Source organism: Stenella coeruleoalba, assembly GCF_951394435.1.
Source record: "Stenella coeruleoalba genome assembly, chromosome: 14".
Lineage (NCBI taxonomy): Eukaryota > Metazoa > Chordata > Mammalia > Artiodactyla > Delphinidae > Stenella > Stenella coeruleoalba.
Window position 1 is genome coordinate 48218652 of NC_137160.1, and position 17721 is coordinate 48236372.

Sequence of the window (17721 nt, forward strand, 5' to 3'; positions counted from 1 at the left end):
CTCCTCCACGTTCCCTGTGCTGAGGCCATTGTTAACCTGGCTTCACTATTTGGAGTGGGGTGGAGGGGGTGATTTCCTTTCAATGGACCAGACTTCGTTTTTATTCCCACTTCTGGGAAGGACCATTTGGCTCACATGAAACTTTGCTGGGCTCTGTTAATGGGGCAGGCATGTAGTTTGGGGCTGGTAGGTAATTTTAGTAGTATAGAGGTGGTTAATTCCATTGCCAGGGATGTTGAACTCTCTACACGGTCAGTTTGCTGTGTGCTCACTCGGTGTATATACACAGAGCACACTGCAGAAATACGTACCTACTCTCAACACAGCATGCAAGCTGTTAGCAATCTTCTTTACATTACCTGAGGCCCACTCCATCACCCCTTTCACTTAATATGATAGATTGCAGGACGTAATATAGAAAAATGTAGTGTGTGTGGCATATAAACTCACAGTGCATATCGGATTTAATATAAAATGCACAGAAGCCACTCTGTAATACATAGTCAAAAAGGCTGCAAGCTGCTGTATTGATGCCGTGCCCAGTTCAGGAAAATAAGGCAGGTTTCCATTGCCAGAAAAGAGCATAGTATTCAATTTCTCATCCAGTATAGAGTATAAATAAAACATGGTGCACGTTAATACCAAACTGCATGAAATGATTTCCCTTAGTACATAAACTTATAGCACCCCAGTCTTTGCTTCAAGTTGAATTTTCCCAGTTCTCTCAGATGGCAATAGGGAATTATATGACCTTCTACAGCAAGAACTTCCCACTTAACAGATTCTAGGGCTCCGCTGGGCCTCACGCTAATGGACAGCCATTAACCATCTTGGAGCTCCCTAGAATTCCCTGGAGCTTTGCAAGCTGAGTTCCTGGATCTCTCCGGAGTTAGTAGTTGACAGGCAGCTGTCAGTCAACTGGAACTTTCTTAAAGCTATACCCCGTAGCAAATAAAAGGGCTCAGTGTTTATAATGAGGAAAGATTATTGTGCCAACACTAATACATTTTAATAAAAACATTAACCCAGTAGATGTAGTCTTTAGGTCTAGTCCTCCACATATAAATGCATATGTAGTATGCATTTCCTCTTATTTATGGAGCGTTATTGATTAATTTTGCTTTGCAGTTCTTGAAGACAGTCCATTCTGCTTCTATAACTGTACTTTGAAATGGGTAGCTCTTAGCTATAGAAGTCCCCAATTTCTGTGAAAGTGTCTGTCAAAATTAGACAACCAAAGAAAATATATTCTAAAGCAAATTTTAAGATACATTAATATTACGGCTTTCATAGGGTTGTGTCTAAAGGAACACAAGAGCACTAATGCCAGAAACTTTTGAGATTAATTTTATCTTTGTTCTTCCTTTAGTGTCTTGGGTAATTTACTAAATTGCTGTTTCTTCATTCTCCCTGTAGTAAGTGTGGTTGGTAAATTTTTGTCTGGTCTACATGGTCCATTGGTTCAAGTTTGGATGCTACTTAAAAGTGAGAAAGCAGAGGTTTGTTCGGGAGGAAAACATCAGTGCTTTCCTTAGGGCTTATGCAGAGATGTAAATCAATCATTCAAGGCTGTGAAACCATGCTTAAGCAGGAATTTTCAGTGGCTACTGCTATCACTCTTTAGGTGATTAGAGTACAATGCCTTTCACCTTTCATAGCACAAATTTTGTCATTCCTGACTCTCAAATACAGGAAATAGATATCATAAGAACTGTCTTCTCAAATCTGGGACTTTCACTGACAGAACAGATAAAAGACATAAATGAGTACTGAGATCCTGATCATTATGCTGACTTGTTGCTGATAACACCAGACAACAGATCCGCTTAATTAAAGTCATGGCCTTTTTATGGTCAATTCTTAAATTCTAAATGTCTCTCTCTTCTTTAGAATCTGAAATAATTTTAGACTGAGAGAATGTTGTAAGACCAGAGCAAAGAATTCATGACTATCCTTCAAATTACATTAACTTTTTACTATATTTATTTTATGATTCTCTCTCTATATATTATTATTGCTATCATTAAGTACATACAGATTTTTTTAATTCATTTGAGAGTAAGTTGCAAACATAAAGGGCCTTCACTCCTAAATAGTTTTATGTGCATGAAGAACAAGAACATCTTCTTACATTACAGTAAAAATATCAAAATCAAGAAATTAACATTGACAAAATGCTATTATCAAATCTATAGACCTTATTCAAATTTTTCCAATTGTCCTAATAAAATATCTTTACAGGAAAAGAGAGAAAAAATTCTGGTCCAGGATCCAATCTAGGATCAGACATTGCATTTAGTTATCATGTCTCTTTAGCCTCTTTTAATCTAGAACAGTTCCTTACTCTTCCTTCATCTTTTATGACTTTGCCACTTTTGTAGAATGTCCCTCAATCTGGGTTTTTCCAGTGTTTCTCCATCATTAGCCAAACATCTCTTTTTAAAATTTATTTATTTTACTTATTAATTTTTGGCTGTGTTGGGTCTTCGTTGCTACTCGCGGGGTTACTCTAGTTAGTTGCGGCGAGCTGGGGCTACTCTTTGTTGCAGTGCACGGGCTTCTCACTGCAGTGGCTTCTCTTATGGATCATGGACTCTAGGTGCATGGGCTTCAGTAGTTGCAGCACGTGGGCTCAGTAGTTGTGGCTCGCGGGCTCTAGAGTGCAGTCTCAGTAGTTGTAGCGCACAGGGCTTAGTTGCTCTGTGGCATGTGAGATCTTCCCAGACCAGGGATCGGACCCGTGTCCCCTGCATTGGCAGGTGAATTCTCAACCACTGCGCCACCAGGGAAGCCCAGCCAAATATCTCTTAGGTGAATTTTTCAAAGGAAAAGTTTGGAGGATGTTTCCATTTTTCTTAGAGATGTGATATTGTCAGGGTCTAGTGTGGAAAGAGCATGAACAGTACAAATCACACTATAAGACAGAAATAGGGTCACCCACAGAATTATCTTCATAACTGGGTCTAAGATAGTTCCTGTCATTTATTTCCCTCACCTTCAAAACACTACCTTGAATCTAGGATTCTGTTAAGACAACAGGCAAAAAAGAGACAGCTCCTGAGCATTGGTACCTTGAGTTTAGGATTTGGTATGGAAATGAATAACTCACAAATGAAGGCCATGCATACGTGCTTTTGGTTTCTTGCATCACCTTTCATTGTCTTAAGACTGAAAAGTTAATAACCCAGTGTGTAGTCATGCTATTATCAGTTTACATTGTAGTAAAGCCCATTCAAATGATGATTACATATGTTAATGAGTGTCGTTGTAATGCACTATACAGTACATTACCTTCAATAAATATAATTGTTTATGCACTTTAATGAGGGTATATAATGCCCCAAAACTAATGGTATTGACTGAATTGTGATTTATTGTTCTAAAACTTTGCCCTTAGGAAAGGAAATCTTATAAAACCTTTTATGTTTACCTTTCTTTAGCCCCCTAAAAGCTGCCACTCATCTCTCCCTCCCCCTGTTACAAGAAGAAAATAGCTCCAAGATGCTTCTACAACATTCCCTGTCAATGCGTCTCTCAACCTGAAGAAGCAGGAGGTGGGTTCATTTAAAACGTTTAATGAAGATCATTATGTTTACCCCTTAGTAAGGTTTAATGCATTATCTGGCAGCAAAACTGATGCCACGTCAGAATTTTGGCTTCAGATCAAATAACAAGGAATAGAAACATTGTTTGTTAAACTACACACTAGGAATAGAAAAGAAAGCCAGGGATAGCATTTGGCTCAGAGTCCTGCATCAGGCCAGGGAAGAGACCATGATTAAATTGTCTCTGTGCAGACCTCCAGCTGGGGACAAAGAGAGAGTGGGTGGAACCCACACAGTTAATTCTAATCCCAAGTTTCTTTCCCCTTTTCCTTTCTATAAGGAAAAATTTAGTCTCGTCTTGACAATGAAGCTAAAAAAATCCTCATATCTGATAAATAAAAAATAAAACATAGTTATTGTGCATGATGGATAGTTTGTTTTTCAAATTAATATAGATACTAAAAATAAGGACTAAAGTCTCCAAATGGGCTTTGTATTGCCTTACATTTTGGCTTTAGTATTCATGTTTCTAAGTAGACAGACATCATGTAGCTAATGTCTTCAGCAAAGATTTCTTTAATCAGAATTCTAGGAATTACTGATTAATATGTACAGACACTAAAGCCACTGCTTTTACGCTGAATCTGAACCAAACTCACTTACGCCAGTCATAACCAGAATTCCTTTTTTCTCCACCCAAGGAATAGAATATCATTTGGAGCATTATCTGGTCTCTGGCTTTAGTGTTCATATTACCTAGCTAATTTCCAGCTTATCTACTATCTGCTTCTTACATCTGCACAGTAATTGGGGTGTGACCCATCACTCTCTGTTATCACATCCTCCAGCCCAGGGATGACACAGACTTCCTGGTGAAAAGTAGGGCTTCAGGAGGAACTTTCCCCTAATCACTGGAAATGGAGTTTTGTCACCTTTGGAGGTAAATTTGCATGTGAGGTCTCCTGGTTTTTTTCTATCTCCACAGCATACTATCTGAAAGGACTTTTAGGAGTCTTTATGAATAAATAAAACTGTGCAACTTAAAGACGAAGATTAATTCATGTAGATACTTTTAATGCCCAGTAGAAATGACAACAGGGGATCTGTACTGACATCTTAAAAGGATTTGTTGAACAACAGCAGTTTCTTAAAACAGATTCCCAGGATGGAAGGTAATCACTGGAGAAATTTTCCAAGGTTTACAATGGTGTTCCAAGTAGTTTGAAAGTCAGTAGTTTAAAAAAAAAGAAAAATTGACATTGAGATGCAATTTGTGGTAAGATCTAATTAATTTTTTTGCTCCTAAGAATAATTTATTATTTACACTTCTTATTATATATGTATTTTAGCTTCATTAGTCTGCAATACTGGAAAAAATTATACCTTCAAGTCCTATTTATCAAATTAATGGTGCAATTTCCTAGTGACACATTCTAACATTCATTAAACCAAGTACAGTAAAAATGCATTTAAATTAGATTAGTGTGATGTAATAAAGATTCCAGTGTAGGGGGTGATATTCTAGCTGAAGAGAAACACCCAGATTGAGTTGAAAGCAACTTTGAGATAATGCTTCAAAACCTATTTTGGCACTGGCTAAATAAAAGAATAAGCGATGATGACTCTCTCCTCTAACTGCCTCTGCTTAGCTTTTGTTATGCTTTACCATGACAGGGGAAAAAAGACTCAAAGATGTAACTTGATCACCCAGCAGAATGCTCAAGCTTTGCTCAGCCAAAGGCTATGGCAGTAAACTTGTCCAAAGCTTCTGTATTGTGACAGATTTGCTCATGATACAAATAAATACTGTATCCACCGTCACCATTAATTAGCTTATATCTGAGGATGAAAAGCACCATATACCCACCAAATATTACATTACTATGCATACTTCCTCACTTGCAACAATTAAGAAGGGGTTGTAACTTGTACTATTTTCCAAGGTGAGCACGTTACATTTCCATGTTTAATGTGTTGAGGCCCACATATGAAGATGTTCTCTCTTAAATACACATAATAGAAACACTTAGGTAATACTATGAAAAATGTGTGTTCTTACATCAATATGCCTGTGCTACTATGCTGCAAGACCTAGGAGACTCTGAAATGGCCATTGTCCTGAGTTTAACACAGCACATAATACAAATTAGTGCTTCATAAATACTTTCAAGACAATGGGAATTCTTGGAGATTAAGTGAGATAATGTATGTGAAAGCAGTTGGTATATAAAAGGCATTTACAATGTCAGCTAACTCAGAATCTGAATCCATAAGCCTAGAAGGCTTTGTGCAGAAATCCTGGCACAACTATCAAGATAGAGACAAGGGTGGTGCTGCTCTCTAAAATACATGCAATAAGTTTTGTTGTTTGTTTGTTGTAGGCAGCTCTTACTGATAGACATATTATTGGTAGTTAGGAGAAAGCAATGAGGGATACAAACTGGGCAGTACGTGGTGGTCTGCATGACCCCAGCTGCCCGCTCACAGAGCTAGGGGTAAGGGAAAGAGTTGTTGGAGCACGCTGGCCATGAATGGGCTGCCCTGAACCTTTGTGATGGGGTGAAGGAGGGAGAAATTGAGCAGAAAACAGACTGCAATCCTCTTCTGGCCTAGCCCAATACCAGATATCCAGCCATCTTCATATATATTTACCCACCCCAAAAAGAAGGAACTATGAGGAGGTCTCAGGAGAGAAATGAAAGTTAAAGAAATAAGGGGTGCTATGGAACTGACATAAAATGGAGATTTCCAGTTTTAGGGCATGTACCTGGGTCAGGAGACCAAGAAAAGCATAGATTTCAGAAGGCAGAAAAAAAGCAAACAATAATGTTGGAACAAATTGAATCATGGCCAATAATCAGTCTGCAAAATACTTAGAAATGTGATGGGTTGGCAACTCCCTGGGGAATTTGGCAGTGTGAACAACCAATTTGAATAATTGACAGAGAAATATTTCTGGTCAACCAGGGTTATACAGATTGTCCATTCACAGCTGTCACATCATTCAATGAATTGACAGTCTGTCACTTAACTCTGCTTCCAGAGGGTCCAGGGCACCCTGACTCTGGTGGCAGGATTCAGTGATAGGATGAGATTAGTCTGCAGTCACTACATGCCTCTGGTTCCTGGACTTAAACCAACATTTTAAAGTGAAGTTGAAGATAAAAATTCTGTTTTGGTTCAACTTTGTATCTCTTTTTGAAAAAAATATTTTATAAATTACCAGACTAAAATGGATGTTTTTTAAGGTATACAGTTTTATGAATTTTAATACATGTATAGATTCATGCCACCACCCCTATGATCAAGATACAGAATAGTTCCTTGTTCCCCCATAACTCCTTTGCTATTTCTTTATAGTCACCCCTTCCCTCACCCCACTCTCTAGCAACCACTGAGATAATCTCCATGCCTACAGTTTTATCTTATTGAAAATGCCATATAAATATAATCACACACTACAGAACATTTGAAACTGACTTCTGTAGAATAATGCTTTGAGATTCATCCAAGTTACTACATCTATCAAAAGTTTGTTCTTCTTCATTGCTGAGTAGTATTCTATTATGTGGGTATACCACAGCTTATCTATTCAACCACTGAAGGACATTGGGTTGGCTCCAGATTTGGGCAATTATGAAAACAGCTACTATAAACATTCAAGAACAGGTAGTCTTAAGAACATACATGTTCCTTTTTCTAGGGTAAATATCCAGAAATGGAACTGCTGGATAACAGGTTAAGAGCATGTTTAAACTGCCAAACAATTTCCACAGTGACTATATCATTTTGCACTCCCAGCAGCAGTGGAGGAAAACTCTGTTGCACCACAGGGTCACTATTTTTAATTTTAGCCATTCTGATAAGTGTGCAGATGTATCTCATCATGGCTTTGTTTTCATTTCCCTAGTGACTAATGAGAAACATTTTTTTTCATGTGCTTTTTTGCCATCCTTATAGTCTCATAAGTAAAGGCTCTGTTCAAGTCTTTTGCTTATTTTTTAGTGTTTTTTTTTTCTTATTTGTTGCTTTGAGAGTTCTTTATAGATTCTGTGTATAAGTGCTTTGTCAGGTCTGTGATTCACAAGTATTTTCTCCCAGTCTGTAGCATGCTATTTCATTCTGTTAACATTGATATTCACAGATCAAAAGTTTTTAAATTAATGAATTTTTTCCTATGGATTGTGTCATGTCAAAGATCTCTTTGCATGACCCAAATCAGGAAGATTTTCTTCTGGAAATTTACAGTTTATGTTTTACATTTAGGTCTGTGATCCATTTTAAAATAATTCTTGAATAAGATGTGAAGTTTAAGTTGAGGTTTATTTTTTGCATATGGATGTGCAATTACTGGTCATTACTAGTCATTACCACTGCGTTAGTGGGTTGTTTTGGGTCTGGTTCACGAGAGAACGGAGAAAAGAGAAGAGAGACAAAAACAACCACGAAAAAACCAGAGGATTTCTACACTCTCTCTGAGCATTGGGAGTTTCCTTTTTCACTCTTCCAACCACAGCTACAGAGTTTCTCCTCAACCTCACTGTTTGCTCCTGACATTCACTCCTGGTTTAAACTACATTTAGTTCAGGCTGAGGGATACTGGAGAGGAATAGATGGCTCAGTACAGCTGGTTCAGTGGTACTTCAAGTACTTCAAATCTGGTGTTCTTCTCTGATGAGCCTGCTGCTGTTTACTCCTCAGGGACCTCAGATGTAAGCTCCATGCATTCAGTTCCGTTTTATAGTTGTATTCAGTGGGAGAGATGGACTGAGTGTACTCATTCCATCTTACCTGGAATTTACTCATCTTTCTTTTATTGCTTCTCTCTAGTACACTTATATCTTCCTCTCCCACTCCCTTTCTTATCACCACCTCAAAACTTGTCATTAAAATTCAGGTTGGGTTGTTCTAATTATTTCATTTGTCTGATAGGTTGATATTTTCTCATAAAAGATTAGGTCTTTTGACCCATTATTTTATTCATGGTCTCTGACCATTTGTAAAATAATGCCTAAGCATTATTTTAGATTTGCAAGCCTTGCAGCAAATGTTAGCCTTTAGTGAACAGAATCAGGACGTTTGATAGGTAAACAGCAGTCAGCTTGTGAGCATGGGGCACTTAAATCTGTAGCAAACCATTTCCTGCAACTTTCATCAAAATCAGGATGCAGTCAGAGTCTAAGGCCTGGATGTACTAACACTCCACTGAGCATTAACTTTTATGGAAAAAATATATTCATTTCTTTGCACTTTGATATTTTCCTCTTTGTGTCAACTCAAACACATTTCACTGTTTGAAGGAAAGATTGTTCCATATGGAAGGGTCCTATGGTAACCCTCTTGCCCTCCTTGCTCTGACAGGCAGTTTGCTTTCAGGTTGCCATAAGAAAGTGAGAGCTTGGCATGGCTTCCAAAACCTGAGCTCAGATTCATTTACTTCTGTCACTCTTACCCCCCCGCTCATGACCATTGATGTTGTATCTCCCTACTGTGTATTTTGCTCAGATTTATACACTCAACAGTCATTAGTGACTGATTTGTAGCATAGACAATAAAAGTTTAATAAAAGGGGAGTGAGGACTCAGCTCTGTGATTTAGCCTTTATTTTTCTTTTGTTTAAAACCAAAATCTTTTTTTAAAAAAATGTAAGAAAAAACAGTGGTTGATCTTGGGTTGCTGAAAAATATGATTTCCTACTTCTGTTTTTATCAAGCTCTAAGATCCAGTATTCATCTTTCTGTTGTGGACCTGATTAGTCTGAACATGCCATTAGAGGACACTAATAAATAGGAGACAAAGACACTCAAAGTAAGACCAAGAGTTGGTAACTTCAGAGCAGTTCACAAAAGGGAAGTGAGAACACTAGTACCCTGATTATAGAGAGGGGAATGCTTGGGTGCAAGAGACTCCCCCAGTTAAAATGAAGACGTTAGTTTTTGGCCCAGCACTGAAATATATTCCTTCCATGCTAACAGCATTGACATTCTTCCTTTATCTGTTGACCCATTCCTACTATGATCTAAAGTGAAAAGGGAATTAAAGCTGTTTTTTCTCCAGCACAGCCTGCCCTGTACTCAGGACAATAGTGTAATAAAGACTTGGCAAAGTTCTTTGGAAATCACAAAGGTCATTTAACTAGGCTGAGTTTAAATTGAACGTTCAAAATACATAAAAATTTACTATTGTAACTATTCTAATGAGGCTTGATTTCTCCCTATGGTTCTGGAGAAGAATGTTCTGGCAGTTTTGCCCCAGTGAAATGTCAAAGCAAGTGCCTAAAATAACTAACATATTAACTTTTGACATTTTAAGATGGCTTTGCTCTGATCTTAGATAAATGACTACATATCTCTATGTTTTAATTCCCTCACCTAAATATGTCTGATGCTGCTCATGTGCCCCACATGACTGTTAGAGAGAGAAAAGTACCTAAATGATCCTAAAGTACTTTGTAAGGGCAAAGTGCTAGAAAATGCCAATTAATGGAAACGTATATTTCCACCTGCAGAAAAAAAAATATAGCTGTAAGAGATGAAGGAACATAACACTCCTAGAAAAGATAGGAGTAGAATTCTAAAATATTCATAGCCTAAACTAAAATTTTTTCCCTGAGAAAAAGAAAAAGAAAATTTAAAACTAGCTATTTCCAGTTTTTGCCTAGGAGGTAGAGAGTTCGAAAGAGCATTACCCATGCTCTTAAAAACAAAAACATCACAAAAATCCTGGACAGACTTCCAGTTCACAACTTTTTGGAAGCCATCAAGGAGCTGAAGTCACGTGGCAAAACACTAGCCCCAAACCCAGGGAGATACAGGTTTCCTTTAGGGAAAGACAGAAACTGAGTACTTCACTTGAGGAAGACTCAGCCAGACACTAGTAGGAAGATTTCATCAGGAGTTGTTAATGAATTGGTAGAGACTGAGTGTGGTTGGTGAGAGACTGTGCAGCTCGTTGGAATCACAGATATAGGGACAGTTTGCACCAACTTTTAGGCTCTTCTCTATGGGCCTCCCTGGGCATTCACAAAATAAGATTTCAGGCAGTCCCCAAACCATCCCTTGTGCAAGTCTGAGGGAGAGAGCAGCAGCCACTGGAGAGGGGCACAGAAGCCTGCCCATACCCTCTTGCTCACCTCTATTATGAAACAAAAGGCTTACACTGCTGGGGGAAACACAAAAACACTGTCACCCTTAGAACACAGGAAAAAACCCATTGTAGTCAAAGGAGATAAACAGAAAATTACACTCTTCCCCTGTAAGAGGGACAGGATTATGTGCCGGGACAGAAATACTGTTGGGGGCAGGGGAGGAGCACTGAGAAAGTCATATTCCCTGCCCACAGCCCCTAGCCCAAAGCCCAGGGAATCAGTGCCTACCTAAGACTGCAGCTTAATTATCACAACGGAGAAGCCCTGCCTTACCCCCCACCATCAGGTTAACAACCTTTAAGTACCAGTCACAGTGGAGTACCCCTGGGATAGCTGCAAGATCATGGAAAGAGAGCCTCTCTGAAGCACAGCACAAAGAAAAGACCCAAAGCTGAGGATAGAGTAGAAAGTCAGAAAATCTCTGAGAAACGAGTCCCCACCCTAAATTCAAAGTTACCATTAGAGGAATGTGAAGACTATTACACTGAGGGTGATCAAAGCAACACCAAAGTCCCAAACCATCTCAATTCCTAACTAGATTGACTCAAACTGCCACACACAAAGCCTCACAGAAGAAAAAGTGTGCCCGTCTCTAGCAGGAATAAAACCCCTCCAAGCTATTTATTTCACTTCACTTCAGTCTTTACTGCTCCACACAAGATATCAAGCTTTTAACAAAACTTATGAAAATCCTTGCATATGAAAAAGTGAGGGGGGAAAACACATTACGAAGACACAAAGAAATGGACAGAACATCGTTCAGATATGATATAAAGGCTGAAGCTATAATAAGACAGGGAATTTAAAATAACTATGATTAACATGTTAAAGGCTATAATGAAAAAAGTGGCCAAAATGAAAAGATCAAGAGAATTTCAGCAGATAGGTGGAAACTATAAGAGTCAAATAGAAACACTAGAAATAAAAAACACAGTGACAGAGATAAAGAATTCCTTCAGTGGGCTCATTAGGAAACTCATGTAGCCAAGGAAAGAATCAGTGAACTTCAGGATAAAGCAATAGAGATGACCCAAAATGAAAGACAAAAAACAAAAAGAGAATTTTCCAAAATTGATTTGGCAGAAAACAAACCACAGATACAAAAATATCAAAGAACGTCAAGCCAGATTAAAATAAGATATATACACCTAGGCGTTTCATGTTTAAATTTCTGAAAACAATAACAAAGAAAAATTTGAAGACAAGTGGGGTGGGGGGGAGGAAAAAGAGACATTAAATGCAGAGGAATTAAAGATAAGAATTACAGCAAGCAGACTTCTTGTCAGAAACTATGCAAGTCACCGAACAGTAGAGTGACATCTTTGAAGTGCTGAAAGGAAAAAAAAAAAAAAAACTATCAATCTAGAATTCTATACTCAGAGAAAATAAAAGCAGAATAAAAAATAAATCAGAAATAAAGACTTTCTCAGGAAAACAAAAACTTAGGGAATTAATTTTCAGCATACCTATACTACAAGAAAGGTTAATAAGAAATTCTTCAGTCAAAAGGAATTTAATAGCAGGCAGAAATTTGGATTTACATAAAGAAATGAAGAGTGCCAGAAATGGACTAAATGAAAGTAATAGTAAAGTTCATTTTTTTTTCATGTTGGCAGAACCTTTCTTCTTTTATTTTATTTATTTGTTTTTAACATCTTTATTGGGGTATAATTGCTTTACAATGGTGTGTTAGTTTCTGCTTTATAACAAAGTGAATCAGTTATACATATACATATGTTCCCATATGTCTTCCCTCTTGCGTCTCCCTCCCTCCCACCCTCCCTATCCCACCCCTCCAGGCTGTCACAAAGCACCGAGCCAATATCCCTGTGCCATGCGGCTGCTTCCCACTAGCTATCTACCTTACTACGTTTGTTAGTGTGTATATGTCCATGACTCTCTCTCGCCCTGTCACAGCTCACCCTTCCCCCTCCCCATATCCTCAAGTCCGTTCTCCAGTAGGTCTGCGTCTTTATTCCTGTCTTACCCCTAGGTTCTTCATGACATTTTTTTTTCTTAAATTCCATATATATGTGTTAGCATACGGTATTTGTCTTTTTCTTTCTGACTTACTTCACTCTGTATGACAGACTCTAGGTCTATCCACCTCATTACAAATAGCTCAATTTCGTTTCTTTTTATGGCTGAGTAATATGCCATTGTATATATGTGCCACATCTTCTTTATCCATTCATCTGATGATGGGCACTTAGGTTGTTTCCATCTCCGGGCTATTGTAAATAGAGCTGCAATGAACATTTTGGTACATGACTCTTTTTGAATTTTGGTTTTCTCAGGGTATATGCCCAGTAGTGGGATTGCTGGGTCATATGGTAGTTCTATTTGTAGTTTTTTAAGGAACCTCCATACTGTTCTCCATAGTGGCTGAACCAATTCACATTCCCACCAGCAGTGCAAGAGTGTTCCCTTTTCTCCACACCCTCTCCAGCATTTATTGTTTCTAGATTTTTTGATGATGGCCATTCTGACTGGTGTGAGATGATATCTCATTGTAGTTTTGATTTGCATTTCTCTAATGATTAATGATGTTGAGCATTCATTTTAATTACTCTAAAAGTTAAGTGAATGTCTAAAACAAAAATATCAATGAAATTTGTGTTTGTAGCATATATAAAAGCAAAATATATGATAACAATAATAATAGTACAAAGATTAGGAAGGAGGAATTGGGAATATACTGTTGTAAGATCCATATACTACATGTGAAGCATTATAATATTTGAAAGTAGATTCTAATTAAATTAATTAAATACGTAATTTTTAAATCCTAGAGCAACTTTTAGACATTTTTAGCATTATAAATAGTAAATTAATCATGAAAATAACATAGAACCATAAAAAAATGCTCAATTAAACAAAAGAAGGTAGAAAAGGATGAAAAATGAATGACCATATGAAACAAATAGAAAACAGATAACTAGGTGGTGGTTTTTAATCCAACCATATCAATAATTACATAAATGTTCATAGTCTAAACACACCAACTAAAAGACAGAGACTGTCAGATTGGTTTAAAAAGGAAGATCCAATGGATCTTCTATATGCAAGAAACTACTTTGAATATAAAGACATAGATTGGTTAAAATAAGAGTTTCAAAAAATATATCATGCAAACTCTAATCAAAAGAAAGGTGTAGTTGCTAATTAATTTCAAATAAAATAGACTTCAAGTCAAGAAATATTATTTGGGATAAATGAAGGACATTACATAAATAATAAAGAGGTAAGTTATCCAAGAACACATAAAATCCTAAAGGTGTGCACACCTCACAGCAGACCTTCAAAATGCATGAAGAAAAACTGATATATCAAAAAGGAAAAGGAAACAAATACACAATTGTTGTTGAAGACTTCAAGACTTCTTTCTTAGTAACTGATTTTAAAAGACTAAAAATACGTAAGAATATAGGAGCCCTGAACAATATTAACCGATTTGACCTAATTGACGTATAGAACACTCCAGCAACAACAGAAAAGTGACATTCATTTCAATTGTACATGGAACATTCATCAATATAAACTATATTTCAGGTCATAAAACAAATTTTAATATACTTAAAAGAATATAAATGATACAGATTGTGTTTTTTTAACCATAGCTGAATTAAACCAGAAGTCAATTAACAGAAAGATATCAAAAAATACCCAAATGTTTCAAAATTAAACAGCATACATTAAAGTAACTTAAAGGTCAAAGCAAAATTTAAATATATTTTGAAGTGAATAAAAATGAAAATGTAACATAGCAAAATTTGTGGAATACAGCTAAAGTTTTTAGAGTATCATTTATAGAATTAAATGCCCATATCAGAAAATAAACAAGGTTTCAAATCAACTCATTTTTGACAAAGGTGTAAAGACAATTCCATGGAAATAGGATAGTCTTTTCAATAAATGGTGCTGAAGCAATTGGATGTCCATATGCAAAAAAAGTGAAGCTCCACCCATACCTCACACTTTATGCAAAAATTAACTCCAAATAGATCATAGATCTAAATATAAAACATAAAACTTTCAAATTTCTGGAATAAAGCATAAGAAAATCTTTGTGACTTTGAATTAGACAAAAAGTTATTAGGTAGATGCCAAAAGCCTGAGCCAGAAGATCAAACTTAATAAGTTGGACTTTATCAAGTTTAAAATTGTTGCTCTACCAAGGACCATGTTAAGAAAATTAAAATGCACACTAGAGATTGGGAATGTCTGTTTTTGCTAAATATGTATCTCATAAGAAACTTGTATCCAAAATATATTTTTAAAAATTCTTAAAACTTAACCCAATAAAAATGGGCAAAAGATTTGAAAACTTGCCCCCAAAATACATATAGATGGCAAATAAGCACGTCTAAAAATATCTCGACTTTGTTAGTTACTAGGGAAATGAAAATTAAAACTATAATTAGCTACCACTAAACACCTATTAGAATGGTAAAAACAAAAAAAAAATGAGAAACCGGACAATATATAATACAAAGTACTGGCAAGGAATCAGAGCAGTGAGAGCTCTCATATAATAATGCTGGTATGAATGCAAAAGTGGCATAGTAATTTTGGAAAATAACTTAGTAGTTTCTTATCACGTAAAACATACATACACTTACCTTATGATGCGGCAATGCCACTTCTAGGTATTTACCCATACGGAATGAAAACTTATGGCCTTACAAACCTGTATTGATATGCTTATAGCAACTTTATTAATAATTGCTAAAAACTGGAAACAACTTAAATGTCCTTCAGCTGATGAACGGATAAACCAAGACACATCCGTACAGTGGAATACTACTTGGCCAATAAAGAGAAATAAATTACTGATACACACAATGGCATTGATAAATCTCAAATAATTTTGTTAGAAGAGAAGCTAGACCTAAATTTTAGATAATATATGATTCCATCTATATGACATTTTGGAAAAAATAGAACTATAGGGACAGAGAGCAGATCTGTGGTTTCTAAAGATAAGGGTGAGAGGTGGGGCTGACTACAAAGGGGCAGTGCTATAGGGAGCAAATGGGGTAGTAGAACCATTTTGTATCATGATTGCAGTGGTGGCTACAACTTGATATATCTGTCAAGACCCATAGAATTATATACCACAAAGAGTTGATTTTAGTGTGTAAATTTTTAAAAAACCCAAAGAAATGAATTGTGACAAACCTCCTAATAAGTGCACAGACAATATATGGGGGGATACAAACAACCCAGGAGAGGCTGAGCAAATTTCCACAATGGTAGGATATTAGGTGAAATTTTCAGGGGAGCAGGCATAAACTCTTCCCTGTCATGCTTCTGATAATAAGACTATTATCTTAGTCTTTACCCCAAAGACCACTAGCAACATGCAGTTATGTTTGAGGATGTGAAAGGGAAAAGAAGTAACATTTATTGAGTGATTTTTATATAACGTGCATTTTGCTAGACACTTTTTCACATAGAGTAACATATTCTCACTGTGACCTCAAGATATTATTATTCCCATTATATAGAGGAAGAAATCAAGGCGCTGAGAGATTGAATAACTTAAAGCTCTGCAACTAACAAGCAAAATTTGGGTTTCTACTGAAGTTTGTCTGTCTTGTCCTTCTTTCATTAGGTGGTACCACTATCCACATGTAAATAGATGAAGAAAGCCAGATGTTGGTCTTTCTCATCTCTTGTCATTGTTCCTTTGTCAGGTAGCTATAGTCTGCACAGGGTCACAATGACTTTTTAAAATAGAAGATTGTAGGCAATAGGGACCTCTAATTCTATTGTAGTATGTTGCTCTTTACACCTGATATTAAATATTGTTGGTTAAATTTTTAAAACTTCCACTTAAACATTCATAAATTTTAAAAGTAGTGTTTCACTAAGAGTTACAAGAGTTACAAAATTCAACCCTCATGATTTGTTCCTGTAAATGTTCAGGGATTTAGAAATGTCTTACTTAAAATTCTAGACTAACATTAAGAAATCACAAGAGAAAAAAAAGTACCACTTTCTTAAGAGTGGGGGACAGAGGTCAATGTCAGAATAGGGAGGGTTAATTAAAATTCGTTTCACTGGGCTGAGGTATAACATTCATATTTTTCCCATTTTGTGATAAACTATTTATGATAGCTATTCTAATATATATCTGACATTTTACCACCTCATGCAACCTTTAATAAAAAGAACTTCCTAGCACAACATTGAGTGTTATATTCCTGAAGGCACAAATAATACTTTTCTTTCCCAGTTTTATTGAGATATAATTGACGTATAACATTGTGTAAGTTTAAGGTGTCCAGCGTGATTTGATATATGTGTTATATATTGTGAAATGATTACCACAATAAGTTTAGTTAACCTCCATAACCTCACATAGTTACAGTTTTTTTGTGCGACAAAACTTTAAGATCTACTGTCTTAGCACCTTTCAAATATATAATACAGTGTTGTTAGCTATAGTTACCATGAACTCATACAACGAAAGAGCAAAAAAATAAATACTCCAATGCACAGCAAAGACAATACTTTAAAGTATATAAGAAATTAATCTATAATTAAAGAGGTATTCTCAAATACTCTATAAATGATTAATTGTCCACTTTTTTTCATTTTAAAAAATTTTATTGAAGTATAGTTGATTTACAATGTTGTATTAATTTCTGCTGTACAGCAAAGGGACTCAGTTATACACATATATATACATATTCTTTTTCATATTCTTTTCCATTATGGTTTATCACAGGATACTGAATATAGTTCCCTGTGCTGTATGGTAAGACGTTGTTGTTTATCCATCTTATATATCACAGTTTGCATCTGCTAATCCCAAACTCCAATGCATCCGTCCCCCAACCCCTCCTCCCCCTTGGCATTTTCCACATTAAGGATTTTTTCCCTTTAGGCTAGATTCCCAGAAATAAAATGACTAGGTTTAAGGTTAAGAATATTAAGCCCCCTGAGACACATTTTCAGGCATCTAGTTGAAGAACAACATCTAAATAGTGAAGCCACCTGAATGGCACACATGCTGTCAGG

At 36.4% G+C, this 17721-nt stretch overlaps 1 long non-coding RNA gene across 4 annotated transcripts in view; it reads left to right on the plus strand.

Annotated features, from left to right (window-relative positions):
• LOC307196813 overlaps nucleotides 1-17721 on the plus strand; it is a 372865-nt gene that overhangs the window by 339905 nt on the left and 15239 nt on the right. For all 4 annotated transcript variants that reach the window (XR_013831230.1, XR_013831231.1, XR_013831232.1 and 1 more), the window contains one exon: nucleotides 3441-3554. This is a non-coding gene — a long non-coding RNA (uncharacterized lncRNA). The remainder of the gene's footprint in view (nucleotides 1-3440; nucleotides 3555-17721) is intronic.